The 15,410-nt window shown below is 44.6% G+C and overlaps 2 long non-coding RNA genes across 2 annotated transcripts in view; one reads left to right on the forward strand and one right to left on the reverse strand.

Annotated features, from left to right (window-relative positions):
- Positions 1–3,207, reverse strand: part of LOC118353207 (uncharacterized) — a 37,353-nt gene extending 34,146 nt beyond the window's left edge. The window contains exon 1 of the long non-coding RNA XR_004811691.2: positions 2,715–3,207. This is a non-coding gene — a long non-coding RNA (uncharacterized LOC118353207). The remainder of the gene's footprint in view (positions 1–2,714) is intronic.
- LOC112640574 (uncharacterized) lies at positions 651–11,996 on the forward strand. The gene is made up of 5 exons (XR_003124097.3): positions 651–1,062; positions 3,207–3,409; positions 8,890–9,081; positions 9,533–9,716; positions 11,680–11,996. It is a non-coding gene; the product is annotated as an uncharacterized LOC112640574 (long non-coding RNA).
- The last annotated feature ends 3,414 nt before the right edge of the window (positions 11,997–15,410 follow it).

Genomic DNA, 15,410 nt, shown 5'->3' on the forward strand with positions numbered 1-15,410 from the left:
TGTGAAATTTGAACACCGATAGACTATTTGATGATATTAGGAAATTATCAAGTATTTTTTAAAAAGATTTTATTTATTTATTCATGAGACACACACACACACACACAGAGATGCAGAGACACAGGCAGAGGGAGATGCAGGCTCCCTGTGGGAGCCTAATGTAGGACTCGATCCCGGGTCTCCAGGATCAGGGCTGAAGGCAGGCGCAGTTTAGACTGCTGAGCCACCCGGGCTGCCCTATCGAGTATTTTTCAATGTGATCATTATACTATGGTTATGTGTGAAATAAGAATCACTGTCTTTTAGAGATAGACTGAAATATTTACAAATGAAATGATAACATTATAAAGGGAGGAAGAGAATGGGATAAGGATAAGACCAGCGTGGATATTATTGAAGCTGGCTGATGGGGTCCTTGGGAGTTTATTACACTATACTATGTTTCAATAATTATTTTTTTAAAAATCATTGCTTTTAAAAGGCAGTTTTATCTCCCTAACACCTGGATTGGGTAGAAGCCAATTTACTATAACCTCCAAACGCTGATGTTGGCACCCTTGGCATTTTCTGACAAGGTCTCCAAGCTTTTGTCACAGAGCTCATTGTCCTCATCATCACCCCAGTGTTCACCCCATTGTGCTTACGGAGGGGTCAGAGTTTGGAAAACCAGTCATTAGCCCTCTTCAAGTGGCCAGAGTTATCACTGGACCCAAGGATATCTGGTCTCCTATTGCCCTGAAGTAAAGCACAGTGAGACTGCCACCACCAAACGGGCTATGGGACACTTAACTACCAGAGTAGCCCTTTTCTGCACAATTTTTCTAAAAGATAAACAGGTTTCTTAAAAAGGCAGCCCGAGCACAGATGTGTCTGATGTCCCCAGCTTTGTTACATCCGACTGAGAGGCTCTCAGGCCCGTGTCAGCTGGCTTCCTGTGTAGCTGGGCCGCTGTCGCCCCCGTTTGGCTCTAATCAGCTCCGTTGTGGGCCTGAACGCTCATGTGGAACAGATCTACTGAAGATTTGGGGATACTGAAACGGAATTACAGCAAAGCACAAAGAAGTAAGTCATTTTCAGTAGAAGAACAGCTCTCTCACGGCCCCTAAGCTCTCATCACCTCGAGCAGATTCCCCTGGGGCCAACCAGGCGCAAGTGGGGCCAGGCCTCCCTGGTCCAGGATTTCTCCAACATCTGAGTATTTGGATCTTCATCACTGACTCGAGAAGAAACTAAAAATTGTTGGGACTCCTGCGTGGCTCAGTGGTTGAGCGTCTGCCTTGGACTCAGGACGTGACCCCGGGGTCCTGGGATCGAGTTCTGCATTGGGCTCCCCGCAGGGAGCCTGCTTCTCCCTCTGCCTGGGTCTCTGCCTCTCTCTCTCTCTGTCTCTCATGAATGAATGAACAAAGTCTTGAAAGAAAGAAAGAAAGAAAGAAAGAAAGAAAGAAAGAAAGAAAGAAAGAAAGAAAGAAACTAAACATTTCTTTAATAGCAAAGCACTAAACTCCTTTTGCATGAACCTGACCAGAGGACCAAAATCTGTTGACGCACCTTCCTGAGCAGATGTGCAACTCTGTTTGGCGTTCTGCCTCTGTCCTAAGCTAACAAGCTCAAACCCTTGCTCACCTCCCAGGATAACAAGCATTTAAAATAACTTTTCCCCCCTTTTCCTTACACAATATATCTGCTTGAACCAGAGGAGGCACTATGACCTGCTTTACACGTTGATCTAATAAAATAAGATTTTTTTACACCTCTGCACATAGAGAATGCGTAGGTGTGAGCAAACAACCCCCCCCCCTCAATATCCCCAGGAACTGAGTTGCTTTTCACTCTCCACTTTGTGTTATAGGATGACTTAAAATTTTGTCAGGAAGGGAAAAGATAAACTTCCTGGGCTGTGACTGAATTTTAGCCTTAGTTATAAAAGGTTAATCTACAGTGAAACTGAAAGTACGAACGTGTATGGAAAAGCCCCCTGCATGTGCTGCTTACCCATAAGCCTGGAAGGATGGTGGAAGCGCCACGCAGTTTAAAAGCCACTTTGGAGGGAATCCCTGGGGGGCTCAGCGGGTTAGCGCCCGCCTTCGGCCCAGGGCGTGATCCTGGAGACCCGGGATCGAGTCCCACATCGGGCTCCCTGCATGGAGCCTGCTTCTCCCTCTGCCTGTGTCTCTGCCCCTCTCTCTGTCTTTCATAAATAAATAAATAAATAAATGAAATCTATTAAAAAAATAAAAGCCATTTTGGAGGCGACAGGGTAATAATAACTGGCAGCCGACATCTCCCTATTGCATCTGCTTCTCATTTTTAAAACTTTTTTTATTGGAATTAAATTTGCCAACATAGAGCATAACACCAGTGCTCATCTCATCAAGTGCCCCCCTCAGTGCCCGTCACCCAGTCACCCCCACCTCCGGCCCACCTCCCCTTCCACCACCCCTTGTTCGTTTCCCAGAGTTGGGAGTCTCTCGTGTTCTGTCTCCCTCACTAATATTTTCACTCATTTTCTCTCCTTTCCCCTTTATTCCCTTTCACTATTTTTTTTATATTCCCCAAATGAATGAGAACATAGAATGTTTGTCCTTCTCCAATTGACTTACTTCACTCAGCATCATACCCTCCAGGTCCATCCCCGTGGAAGCGAATGGTGGGTATTTGTCGTTTCTAATGGCTGAGGAATATTTCTAAATGTTTCCTATCAATGCACTTACCTTACTTCATCCTAAGTGCTTTTTACATTTAATCCAAGGAAGAGGTGATGGGGGTGCTGCTGTGTAGTCCCAGCCACAGTGAGAAACCAGAAGGTCAAGTAGTTCACCCTAAGCCATCTGGCTGCAGAGCCTCTACTCCCACCACCACCCCCAGGCTACCTCAGTGGTGACCAGCAAGCAGTTAAAGGGCTCCTCGATGACCTGGATTAGCAATAAGGCTGGTAATCCCTTGGTCCTCCTTCTCTAGGGCTGTGAATCCCTTGGTCCTCATTCTCTGAGGCGGTAATCCCTTGGTCCTTATTCTCTGGGGCCATGAATCCCTTGGTCCTCATTCTCTAGGGCCGATAGTCCCTTGGTCCTTATTCTCTAGGGCCATGGATCCCTTGGTCCTCATTCTCTAGGGCCGATAGTCCCTTGGTCCTTATTCTCTAGGGCTCTGCAGTCTTTTTAACCGGTCTCTGTATGTCTGCTTCTTTTCCTCTCTCTCTGCAGGTTCTCCATGTCGTCAGTTCATGGCCAACCGAGTCCTCCCAACTTGATGTGTCCTTTGCTTAAGAACCAGCAAAAACTGACCGATGGCTTTGAATTCCAGTTCCAAAGTCCCAGGGAAAGGATTTCATTCAGGCTGAGAAGTCAGGGATCCCTGGCCCCTGGGGACTACCGGCTACAGTCACGGAGGAAACACAAGGTCACAGGTCAGAAAAGTGGTTGCCCGGGTTCACAGAAACTGGTTTTCAGAGAAAAAAACTCACCCCCAAATGCTTGTACTGTTACACTGCTCTCTGTGTTCACTGTATTGACATTCCTGGCATATACAGGTTTGTGTGGGTTAAGATCATGAGAACGTTTGCAGCTAGCTTAGCCTTCCAGAACAAAATCTATCTGCATCCTTCCATTACCTAACAAATCTAGAATTTGCACAGGCTTAAGATAGAAATCTGCATTCATTTTCTGTGTCACCACAACAAACGACCGCACACTGGGTGTGTTAAAACAACGGAAATCTATTCTCTCACAGTTCTGTGGCCAAAGGTCCAAAATCAAGGTCTCAGCGGGGTTTGTTCTTTCTGGAGGCTCTGAGGGAGACCCCATGGTAGGCCTCTTTCCCAGCTCTGGCGGCCGCCTGCAATTCTTGGCATTCCTTGGCTTGCAGATGTACCCTCCGATCTCTCCCCCAACCTTGCATTCTTCTTCCCTGATTTTCTCTTCTTCTATCTCTTATAATTTTCACTGGACTTAGAGTTCACCCTAATCCAATACGATTTCATCTCAATCTTTCACCCTAATCACATCTGCAAAGACCCTTATTCCAATAAGATCACAGTTTGAGGTCCTGGGTGGTCATGAATCGTGGGTGTACACCATCCGGCCCACTACAGCAGCCATCACGCCTCTTTGTGATCAAACCCCGAGGAGCCTCACTTGTCCCCTCCAAACTGATTGGTTGTACTTTGACCAAACACTTAATACGTGGCAAGCACTGTTGTAAGTACATCACAAATAACAACTCATTTAATAGTTGTTCCAAAGAGATATTGTTTGTTTGTTTGTTTGTTTGTTTGTTTTTCTTCTGGGTTTTCTCTCCCAGGAGTGAAGGGCTGGCCACCCTGCCCTTCGCAGCTGGTCCAGTGCTTTGTGTATGGTCACCCTGATAAAGTGACATGAGACCCAGCCATAGCTGCCTGACACTGATGGTCCATATGGTTGCTCACTTAAAAGTTAAATATCACCGCCTGGAGAAAGGTAAAGAAGAAATTCAGGAGCCCATCAGATAAGCTTAAAGGTTTCTTAGGAAAATGTCGCCTTGGAAAATAAACAGCAGAACAGCTCTGCGCGCCAGGCGGTGCTCAGGGACGTTCCCTGCACCTCAGAAACAGGATGCTATCTGGACTATGTGCCCCACCAGGTTTTTTTACATTGCCACTTTTTTTCTCCTCTCCTCCCCTCCCGTTGCACCCAGAGAGCTAACTCCTAACCGAGGTGCTCAGCGGGACTGAATTCTTTTTAGTCTTTGTCTCTTGTTTTGTTTTAAAATACCATGAGGATCTATAACACAGTAAGCTGGGAACCAAATAAGAATCCAACAGATGAAATTTTATCTCCTTTTGGTGGAAAAACCAACATAAAAGTTTACATAAGATTGGAGCTACCGATTTACTTAGAACTGATTGTTATCAGCCCCAGGGGTTCAGGGCTGTTTTTTTTCATGTGTTTATGTCTTCAGAGAGCACAGGGGAGCTGGAGTCTCTATTCTGCAGGCACTCCATAAAATACAGTGCTCCTCCGTGGTCTGGACGGATGAACTGCCAACAGGTGACAGAGGTACATTTTGTAGAGCAGTGAGTAGGTAAAAATGATTCATGTGATGGAATCAAGTACTTACACGTGGTAAGAGTATTGCCCACGATGAGGAGGACTGCAAGCTGCAATAAATTATGATGCCCACTGTTCCAAACACAAAGGGATGGAAAACTGCAAAAGTCCAGTGCAGGCAAGACTCCTACCGAGAAGCTTCGGGAATGAAGGTTCAGGTCACTGTACCAGGTAAAAGAATCATGACTATGGGTGTTTGCTAACATTTTTTCTGAGTGTATCAAATAATACCAAAGCAGGGGAAGTTGCATTACAACAGACACATGTGCACCATACTGACAGCATTTTAAATATATCCTCTCTCTTAGGAAAGAACTTTGGTATCATATATTTTTGCAGTATTTCCAATTATTTCACTTGGCTTTAGAAGACACATTTTGGGGATGCCTGGGTGGTTCAGTCAGTTAAGGGTCCCACTCTTGCTTTCAGCTCAGGTCAGGGTCTCAGGTGGGCTTGACCTCCATGCTGGGCATGGAACCTACTTAAGATTCTCTCTCTCCCTCTCCCTCTACTTCTTCCTAAAAAAAGAAAAAAAGAAAAAGAAAAAGGAAAGAAAAAAGAAAAAAAAAGACATGTTTCATTGGAATTAACCAGACATTTACTAACGGGGCATGGTTTTTGTTTCAAGTTGTAATTGGTTAGTTGGTGGATAATTTATCTCACTATATCATATAAATAGAGCAATTTGGTTTTGAAAACTATCAGGAGATCAAAGCCTGACAGATTTTTTTCCTTTTTTTTTTTTTTAAATGAGAGAAAATGTATGCTTCTGCAAAAGTGAGGATGGGGTAGAGAGAGAATCTTAAGCAGGCTCCACACCCAGCCCACACAGATCTCAAGGCAGGGCTCAGTCTTATGACCCTGAGATAACAACCTGAGTCAAAATCAAGAGTCTGATGCTTACAACTGAGCCACCCAGGTGCCCCAAAGCCTGATAGATTCTTACTACATCTTACTTGTGAACTTTTCAACTTCAACTAATTCTCTTATTAAAAATTTATAAAATGATTTCAAGAAAAAAGGTCAAATCTCACTTATCTCTACAGTACTAACTGAATTAGAAACGCAGCAGAGGGCAGCGGGGGGCGGGGGGGGGGGGAACTCAGCGCTTTAGCGCCGCCTTCAGCCCAGGGCCTGATCCTGGAGACTCGGGATCCAGTCCCATGTCGGGCTCCCTGCACGGAGCCTGCTTCTCCCTCCGCCTGTGTCTCTGCCTCTCTCTCTCTCTCTCTGTGTGTCTCTCATGAATAAATAAATAAAATCTAAAAAAAAAAAAAGAAACCCAGCAGAAATAAAATACAAGATTTCATGATATTATATAATTGCGTGGGGTTTTCTCCCCCCTAAATTAGCCATGGTGGAAGAAGAAAGAATTTGCTTCCACTTTTTGCCATTAGTTGCCTCCCTACCTTTGATTATATTCAGGCCCTTGACAGCCAACTGTCAATTCTGGCTAGAAAGAGGAAAAAAGAGAGAAGTAGAAATTGGTAGTTCAGAGCTGGCCATTCTAAAATGTGTAGGCCTTTGCCTCTTAGCAGCACATTTACTTAAAAGGCGCTCATAGACTTGCTTCCTCCCAGAACTTAAACTCGTTAATGGTGCTGTAGCTTGGGTTGGGGTGAAAGCCTCCATGGAGGGACAGAAAAGGACCACAGGGAATAGAAGTTCCAGTGAGAAGTCCAGCTTTGTGAATGATTTTAGCAAGTCCTGTTACCTTCCTAGGGTTAAGAGTTCTTTCCTATAAAGTGAGGAGGGGATCTGGCTCCTCCGTTCTGCACCTCTTTCCTGCTTTGACACACAGCAGATGACCATCTCATGATCCCATCGAGAAAAAAAAAAAAATTGGTTTAGCTCCCAGACATATCCACCTGAAAGTTGACTATGTCCACATATGAGAATGGTCTTATTAAGAATGTCTCTATAGAACGGGTATTATTATTGTTAAAAACATAAAACTTTTCATATGTTTGAAAAAAAGAACTAAGGAAAGTCCAAAACATTTTCAGAGACATACAGCAAAGAGTAAGCAGATTTATCTATTTATCTGTTTGTTGTTGGTTTGATTTCAACACGACATGAGGGCCTATAATGTAGTCTACCGAGAGTCAAGCAAGAGGTCAGCACCTGAAATTTATTTCCATCTAGCAGAGTAACCGGCACAGAAGTCCATCCTTATTCAAGGTTTTGCCTTCCCCAGGTTCAGTTACTCAAGGTCAATCATGGTCCTGAGGCAGATGCTCCTCCAGAGGAGGGTCAGAAGGTCAACAGTCCCTTAGGGCTATGTCACAATGGCTACATTGTCACTCTCACTTCTCTCCTCACCTCATTCTATCATATGCCATTCTATCATCTCACGTCATCACAAGAAGGGTAATCACCATTTCTCTCGCAATGAAAAATAGAAATATTTCTTCCATTTTTCTTTTGAAAAATAAATGTTGATATTAGGTCCTCTACTCCAAGGTGAACTAAACTGAACTGATTTCCTTATGCCTTTGCACATTTAATCTTCTGAGGTGACTTCCTAAAAGGGTAATGGTGCAAACAGCGTGTCCTCCTTGAAGCAGTGTTGCCAGGGACAGTGGTTTTAAAAAAAAACTTGTGTGATGATGAGAATCAGAGATTTGGAGCTGGAGATCTGGTGTTTGGTCCTAATTTGGCAGCTCACTGTGTGCCCTCAGGCAAACCACATGACCTCCGAAGTTTCTGCTTCATTTTACCACAATCACAAGTAATCAGCGGCACCTCTCAGAAGTAGAGTGAAAATTTTAAAAAAGCTAGTGATTTTTTAAAAGAAATATTTTGTTACCTTACAGAAAGACAGTAATTCTTCATTCTAACAATGCATCCTTGATTTAGTGAATAAAGACGGTTCTTTTTTTTTTTTTTATGATAGTCACAGAGAGAGAGAGAGAGAGAGAGAGAGAGAGAGGCAGAGACATAGGCAGAGGGAGAAGCAGGCTCTATGCGCTGGGAGCCCGACGTGGGATTCGATCCCAGGTCTTCAGGATCGCGCCCTGGGCCAAAGGCAGGCGCCAAACTGCTGCGCCACCCAGGGATCCCAAGAAGGTTCATTTTTAATCAGCATTTATTTTTATGCGAATGGAAGCTATTGTAATACTTGAAAATAGTTCTTAAAGTTGGTTAAAAGTTTCCTTCTGAAATTTTGTTTATATTATCCCTTTGCCTAGCAAACTAACACAAAACTAAATGCCTTTTCAACTTTGTTCAATTCACATAGGAGCTAGCAACTTTTTAGTAACTATATTGTTGTTAGATGATAAATACTATTAAGATGTTGTCTATTAGTTTGCACTTTGGGAGCAGATGCTTATTCTTTATTACAGATAGAACCAACCTTCGGGCCACACCTGAAATTTCTTCCTACTATCTGGAATCATGGGAAATTGCTCAGAAGTGAAAATTTAATGTTATTTAATGAGAACCTGTTAAGCACTTACTGTCTACTTTGAAAGATTCAAGCTAGAAATAAGTCACTGTCTTAGTCCTCAAGTTTCCCATAACCTGATTGCCACAATTTCCTCTGGAGTCTAAACTCCTCGGTGCCTAATGCAAAAGTCCATTCTTCCCCCTCCCTCCACTTTTTAAAAGCCAGTTCGTTTTTAAATACATAAGATGAAAGTAACAGCTAAATAACAGAGATGGGCATTTACTTTCTATACAATTTGTAGCCTCATTTAGGAAATGGGACACTCATACTTTTATTTATTTATTTTTTTGGGGGGAGAAGGATGCTTGCTCATACTTTGAAAGTCTTCAGTATTGTCTTCATTGTTTGCAGATGCTATAAACAGAGAGAGAGGCAGAGACACAGGCCGAGGGAGAAGCAGGCTCCTTGCAAGGAGCCCGATGTGGGACTCAATCCTGAATCCTGGGATCAAGCCCTGGGCCGAAGGCAGATGCTCAACCGCTGAGCCACCCAGGCGTCCCTATAAACATCTTTATAACAAGGAAAGAGAGAACTGTATCACAGGTAAAACAAGTAAGGGAAAACAGTAAAAACCAAACCAAAACAAAACAAAACACCCAACCTACTATTTTTTTAAACACTAGAAAGGTTATAAAAATGTATTTCATTTTAGTTTAATCGAGAGCTAGCAATACCCCATCCCTACAATATTTACTCACAGAAAAATTCTTAACATATTGGGGAGACATAAGGGAAACTAGCTGAACTTTTCCAAAATTGTGAAGTACATCTGACATTAGCCATTCAGACACACCAAGTCAAGAGGAGGCTGGTAATTACGACCAGCAAGGTCGGAGTGAACTCCAAGGTGGCCGTGGAGTTAAGGCGGTGCACCACTACTGCCAGCCCCATGTAACAAGAACCCTGAAAGAGTCATCGCTTTTGACCTAGTGATCCCACTACTAGAGCTTTCTCTTAAAAAAAAAAAAAATACCTTTGTAATACATTCCTTTAGGGGTATTTCCATACCAGCAAAGCCCTGGCAACGTCCAGTTGTACAATCAGCCACGACAAAAGACAGGAGGGGATCTGAGCGCCCTCTACCCACAAGACACACGACTGGAGAAAAGAGTGCCCGACTGACAAGTCAACGCCCGTCTGTGACTGACAAAGCTCGGCAGGGATGTGAGTGACTACAGGTAAGTCCCCTCTCATTTGCAGCGGGGAGGAAGGGAGGACTCCCTTATCATGAAGCTCATCACTTAGGGTTTTCCGGCCCCCCTGCGCCCGCCTCGACGCCCAGGCTGCGGTCCCTCGGGGTTGGGGTCCGAAGGGCGGCCCCGCCCCCCACCTGCACCTGCGCCTGTGCCTGTGCCTGCACCTGCACCTGCACCTGCGCCTGCACCTGCACCCGCGCCTACACCCGCGCCTGCACCTATGCCTGCACCTATGCCTGCACCTGCGCCTGCTCTGCACCCGCACCTGCACCCGCGCCTGCACCCGCGCCTGCGCCTGCACCCGCACCCGCGTCTACAACCGCACCTGCGCCTGCACATGCACCTGCGCCTGCGCCTGCACCCGTACCTGCGCCTGCACCTGCACCCGCACCTGCGCCTGTATCTGCACCTGCGCCTGCGCCAGCACCTGCACCCGCGCCTACACCCGCGCCTGCACCTGTGCCTGCACCTGCGCCTGCGCCTGCGCCTGCACCCGTACCTGCGCCTGCACCTGCGCCTGTATCTGCACTTGCGCCTGCGCCAGCACCTGCACCCGCGCCTGCACCTGCGCCTGCACCTGCGCTGCGCACCCCGCCCCCGTCTCCGCCCCCAGGACTCCGGGGCTGCCCAGGCGCTGCACCAGACCCTCCCATACCCCAAGAAAGTATGACGACTCAGTCATCAGGAGCTTGCTCCCGGGAGCTGGAGGGGGTCACGCCCCATGGCACGTGCCAACAGGCCCAGAAATTTCCGAGGGAATTCTAAACACGACCACCCAGCCCCCCTCCTCAGTCTTAAGCCTGTAGCTGAAACCACGGGTACAGGTTGAATGTTGTGAAACCTTAAAAAAAAAAAAAAAAAAAAAAGGGCAAGCAATTGGGTAAACAATGCACGAGTATATGGAACTTTCTGGGGTCCCCTCCCCGGAAAGGTAAGGGACACCCTGGAAGTGCCTGGGGGCTCCTGGAGAGCCGTCCTTTCACTGATCACTTTTTGCTAGTCTTCAGGTAACCAAATCCTTATTCTGTTTATGACTTAATAAGGCCCTATAAACGAATTACCTAAGGTAACATATTTGTGTGTTGCCTTTCACTGCTTCTACTTCACATTAATTTTTAGTCATAAGATGGTTAAATTGATTCTTACCTTTTTTTTTTTTTTTTACTACTTGGTTTTCTGTGTATGTATGTGATACACCGGAAACTAATATAACATGTGTCAAATATACTTTAATTGAAAAAAAAGGGGGGGGGGGAAACCCACTACTAACTCAAGAAAAGCAAAATTCAAATTCATTGATGCCAGTAAATTACCTCCTTATTTCCCAGCTTGCATAAGGTTTGTTTTCTCTCCCCACTGGTCCTAGCAATTCAAATCCAACAAGCCTGTTGTGTATTTTGGGGCTCAGAGCTTTGGTAAGAAGGGAATAATATCATATACATTGGCTTTACTCTCAAAGATAAATGTGGAATAATGGTAAACATATAGCCAGGGAAGTGGGCGGGGGGTTGGGGTGACTGGGTGACGGGCACTGAGGGAGGCACTTGGCGGGATGAGCACTGGGTGTTATGTGCTATATGTTGGCAAATTGAACTCCAATTAAAAAAAAAAAACATAGCCTTTGGATTTAGATTTGGATTTGAATCCATGTACTAACTATTCTGAGGCTTACCTGGCCCTGTGAAATAGGGCAAATAGTACTTACTTTCAGGGTGGCAACCAGCATGATGAATCTAAAGCACTTAGCACAGTAGCTGGAATGTTGGTGAGGCCCACTGACTGGTGTAATTATTATAATTATTGATCCAATTATATTAGCATAGACCCACATACACATAAGCCTTGTTTCTCAGGCCACACCAACCCTGAGAAAACCAATTAAGGGTGTGAATTACTCCTAAGGACATATTATTTCAATGCCAACCTCCCCCACCTGTTTTTCTAGGACCTTCCCTGCAACACCACTCAGGCTGTATGACAGTCTAGAAAGGAGGGGAGCCCTATGACCTCTGCCTTCCGCACACGTATGCACCCAGGCACATCCATGGAGCTATTCTCCATCTACGGAGTCTCCACGACAAATCCTCCTCCACCACAGACGACCTGACCCAACAAAGTGCCATCCTCATCCCAAGCGCATGGTTCTGCTTTTCCCAAACCATAGCTTGTGGGATATTCTAAAAGCTGGTCTTGTTCCTTGCAGGGAACACCCAGGCACTCCAGTCTGTGACTATAAAATAAAGTTAAACTTCTACTGCTTTGGCTGGGGCCCCACCCATCTATTTTCTGGAAATTTCCATAGAAATTTCCCAAACATTTTCGAGATGTTTCAAAGTGCTGCCCAAGGCATTTAGGCTATAAATCCCTTGGGTTCCTCTGATAGTTGTCCTAGAATGCATGCAGTCCAGGAGCTGAATGGTCTAAAAAGGTCAGAGCCCTAAGAGTTGAAAGAGTAGGGTGCCCTGGACTTGAGGGAAGCGGGTGGCAGAAAAGAGTCTGTAGGTGGGAGGGCTGCCCAGTTCTCACGTGGGGTTCACATGCCTCACAGTTTTCACTGCATGATCAAGCCACAGTGAGATTCCTAACTGTGGTGTTTGGCATGGAATACATTGTTCGTCCTGGGCAGAGAACGTTTGAGATCCAGGTCAGAGGCCCCTCTCAAGTTTCCAATAGGCCCTAGGATTCCTCATGTAGAATCCTGAGGTAGCAAAGGGGACCCTTCTACTCACTCCACGAGTAAAATTAGATTTTCTGTCAGATAAAAATTGGATTTTCTTCCAACCTTAGTAGATGTGTGGGAGAACAGATTGATTCAATTTAGAAAAAAATGTTTAAAAGTCAACTTTTTTTTTTTTTTTTTTTTTTTTGCACTTTGAGTGGCTGAAGTAAATCATGGTTACTTTCCTATTTCAGCTACATTTAACTGGCAGGGCTCCAGCAAGTACCCTAGGTTCGTTACCGTGAGGTTCTGCTAACTTCTCTGTGACCTTGAAAAGTTACATTCTCCAGGAATGATCTGGAAAGCAAAGATAGACTCCTATATATGATGGATTATCCTTTTTTTTTTTAAATTGTTAATGGTTCCAGTATTTGGATTGTCTTTCTTTGGAATTTACAGGATTAGATTCAATTATCTGATTTACTTAAATGAAATGTCTTCTGACAAGGCAATTTGTGAATTCTGAAGAAAACTGCAAGAGGCCACATAAATATAGTGCAAAAAACAAAAACTTTAGAGACAGAAAAGCAAGCTGTGAGACCTTGCACACTTTGCTTACTTCCTCTCAGTCTCAGCATTTTCACCTACAATATAAAGATATTAAATATATTCTCCACGAGTTTATGATGAAGAAATAAATGAATACATACTTAAAAGTGCAAGGTCTTCAATAAACTCTCATTTATCCTCTATCGTAACCACAGTTGGCGGCTTTATGATCTCCTTTATGTACCTAAGTGTGTTGATATATGACATACAGGAGTGTGCATCCTAAGCTTAGAGCTTGATGAATTACCACGACAGGAACACACACTTACAATCGCCATGAGATTAAGAACCTCACCAGGGTCGGGGAAGCCCCTCCTGTCCAATCCCAGGGGTTACGCGTTACCTCCTCCGGTAATGCAGCCACTATCCTACCTTTGACACCATCATCCTGTAGTGTAGTTCTTTTGTTTGTCTTGGATTTCACTGTGATAAGGACACACCATGAGTTATAGCCTCTTACATTTTAAGTGGCTCTTGTTGGCTACAGACGCAGCGCTGCAGCAGACCTCTAGAGCCCATCCCTCCCGCTTAACTGACACTTTCTTGCCTGTTGATTACCCCATCACGTAGCTTGGCCTGATCATAAACATCATAGATATCGAATCGTAGAGGATATCAGTATTCTTTCGCTCACAGTAATGAAATTCATTCGTGTTTTGCAATAAATAGGAGTTTGTTCATGGTCATCGCTAAAGGGTTTTTCCATTGCTTGAATATACCTTGTTATGTGTGTCCATCCTTATGCTGAGGAGCGTTTGTGTTGTTTCCAGGTTGGGGTCATGGCGAATAATGTTGTGATGATTTGTACTCACGTGTATGCATTTCTGTTCGGAGTGTGCCTAACAGCCACTTGCTGGGCCACAGGGTAGGCCCGTGAACAGCTTCTGAACATCCTGCCACGCAATTTCCCAAAGAGGCTGCGCCAGTTTTCTGTGGCTCATGAGCAGTAGGAGAGTTCTTGTCGTTCTACATCTCTGCACTTGGTATCCACAGTTTCTTCTTTTTTTAATTTAGCCATTCCGAGCACGATAGATCTCCACGTTAACACCTTCCCTGACAGCTACGGATGTTGAACACCTTTTCCCACATTGGCTGCTCATGTGCCTAAAGCCTTTTGTGACGTGCTTGTTTAAAAGTTCCTTGAGCAGTTTTGTACTGGGTTGTCTGTCTTACCATTAATTTTCTTTTTTTTTATAATAAATTTATTTTTTATTGGTGTTCAATTGGCCAACATACAGAATAATACCCAGTGCTCATCCCATCAAGTGCTCCCCTCAGTGCCCGTCACCCAGTCACCCCCACCCCCGCCCTCCTCCCCTTCCATCACCCCTAGTTCGTTTCCCAGAGTTAGGAATCTTTATGTTCTGTCTCCCTTTCTGATATTTCCCACACATTTCTTCTCCCTTCCCTTCTATTCCCTTTCACTATTATTTATATTCCCCAAATGAATGAGAACATACACTGTTTGTCCTTCTCCGATTGACTTACTTCACTCAGCATAATACCCTCCAGTTCCATCCATTCCATTGGATGCACATTCCATCCAATGGAATGAGGAATATTCCATTGTATACATAGACCATCTTCTTTATCCATCATCTTTCGATGGACACCGAGGCTCCTTCCACAGTTTGGCTATTGTGGCCATTGCTGCTATAAACATCGGGGTGCAGGTGTCTCGGCATTCCACTGCATCTGTATCTTTGGGGTAAATCCCCAGCAGTGCAATTGCTGGGTCATAGGGCAGGTCTATTTTTAACTCTTTGAGGAACCTCCACACAGTTTTCCAGAGTGGCTGCACCAGTTCACATTCCCACCAACAGTGTAAGAGGGTTCCCTTTTCTCCGCATCCTCTCCAACATTTGTGGTTTCCTGCCTTGTTAATGTTCCCCATTCTCACTGGTGTGAGGTGGTATCTCATTGTGGTTTTGATTTGTATTTCCCTGATGGCAAGTGATGCGGAGCATTTTCTCATGTGCATGTTGGCCATGTCTATGTCTTCCTCTGTGAGATTTCTGTTCATGTCTTTTGCCCATTTCATGATTGGATTGTTTGTTTCTTTGGTGTTGAGTTTAATAAGTTCTTTATAGATCTTGGAAACTAGCCCTTTATCTGATACGTCATTTGCAAATATCTTCTCCCATTCTGTAGGTTGTCTTTTAGTTTTGTTGACTGTATCCTTTGCTGTGCAAAAGCTTCTTATCTGGATGAAGTCCCAATAGTTCATTTTTGCTTTGTTTCTTTTGCCTTCGTGGATGAATCTTGCAAGAAGTTACTGTGGCTGAGTTCAAAAAGGGTGTTGCCTGTGTTCTCCTCTAGAGTTTTGAGGGATTCTTGTCTCACATTCAGATCTTTCATCCATTTTGAGTTTATCTTTGTGTCTGGTGCAAGAGAGTGGTCTAGTTTCA

The sequence above is a fragment of the Canis lupus genome, chromosome 33 (genome assembly GCF_003254725.2).
Source record: "Canis lupus dingo isolate Sandy chromosome 33, ASM325472v2, whole genome shotgun sequence".
Lineage (NCBI taxonomy): Eukaryota > Metazoa > Chordata > Mammalia > Carnivora > Canidae > Canis > Canis lupus.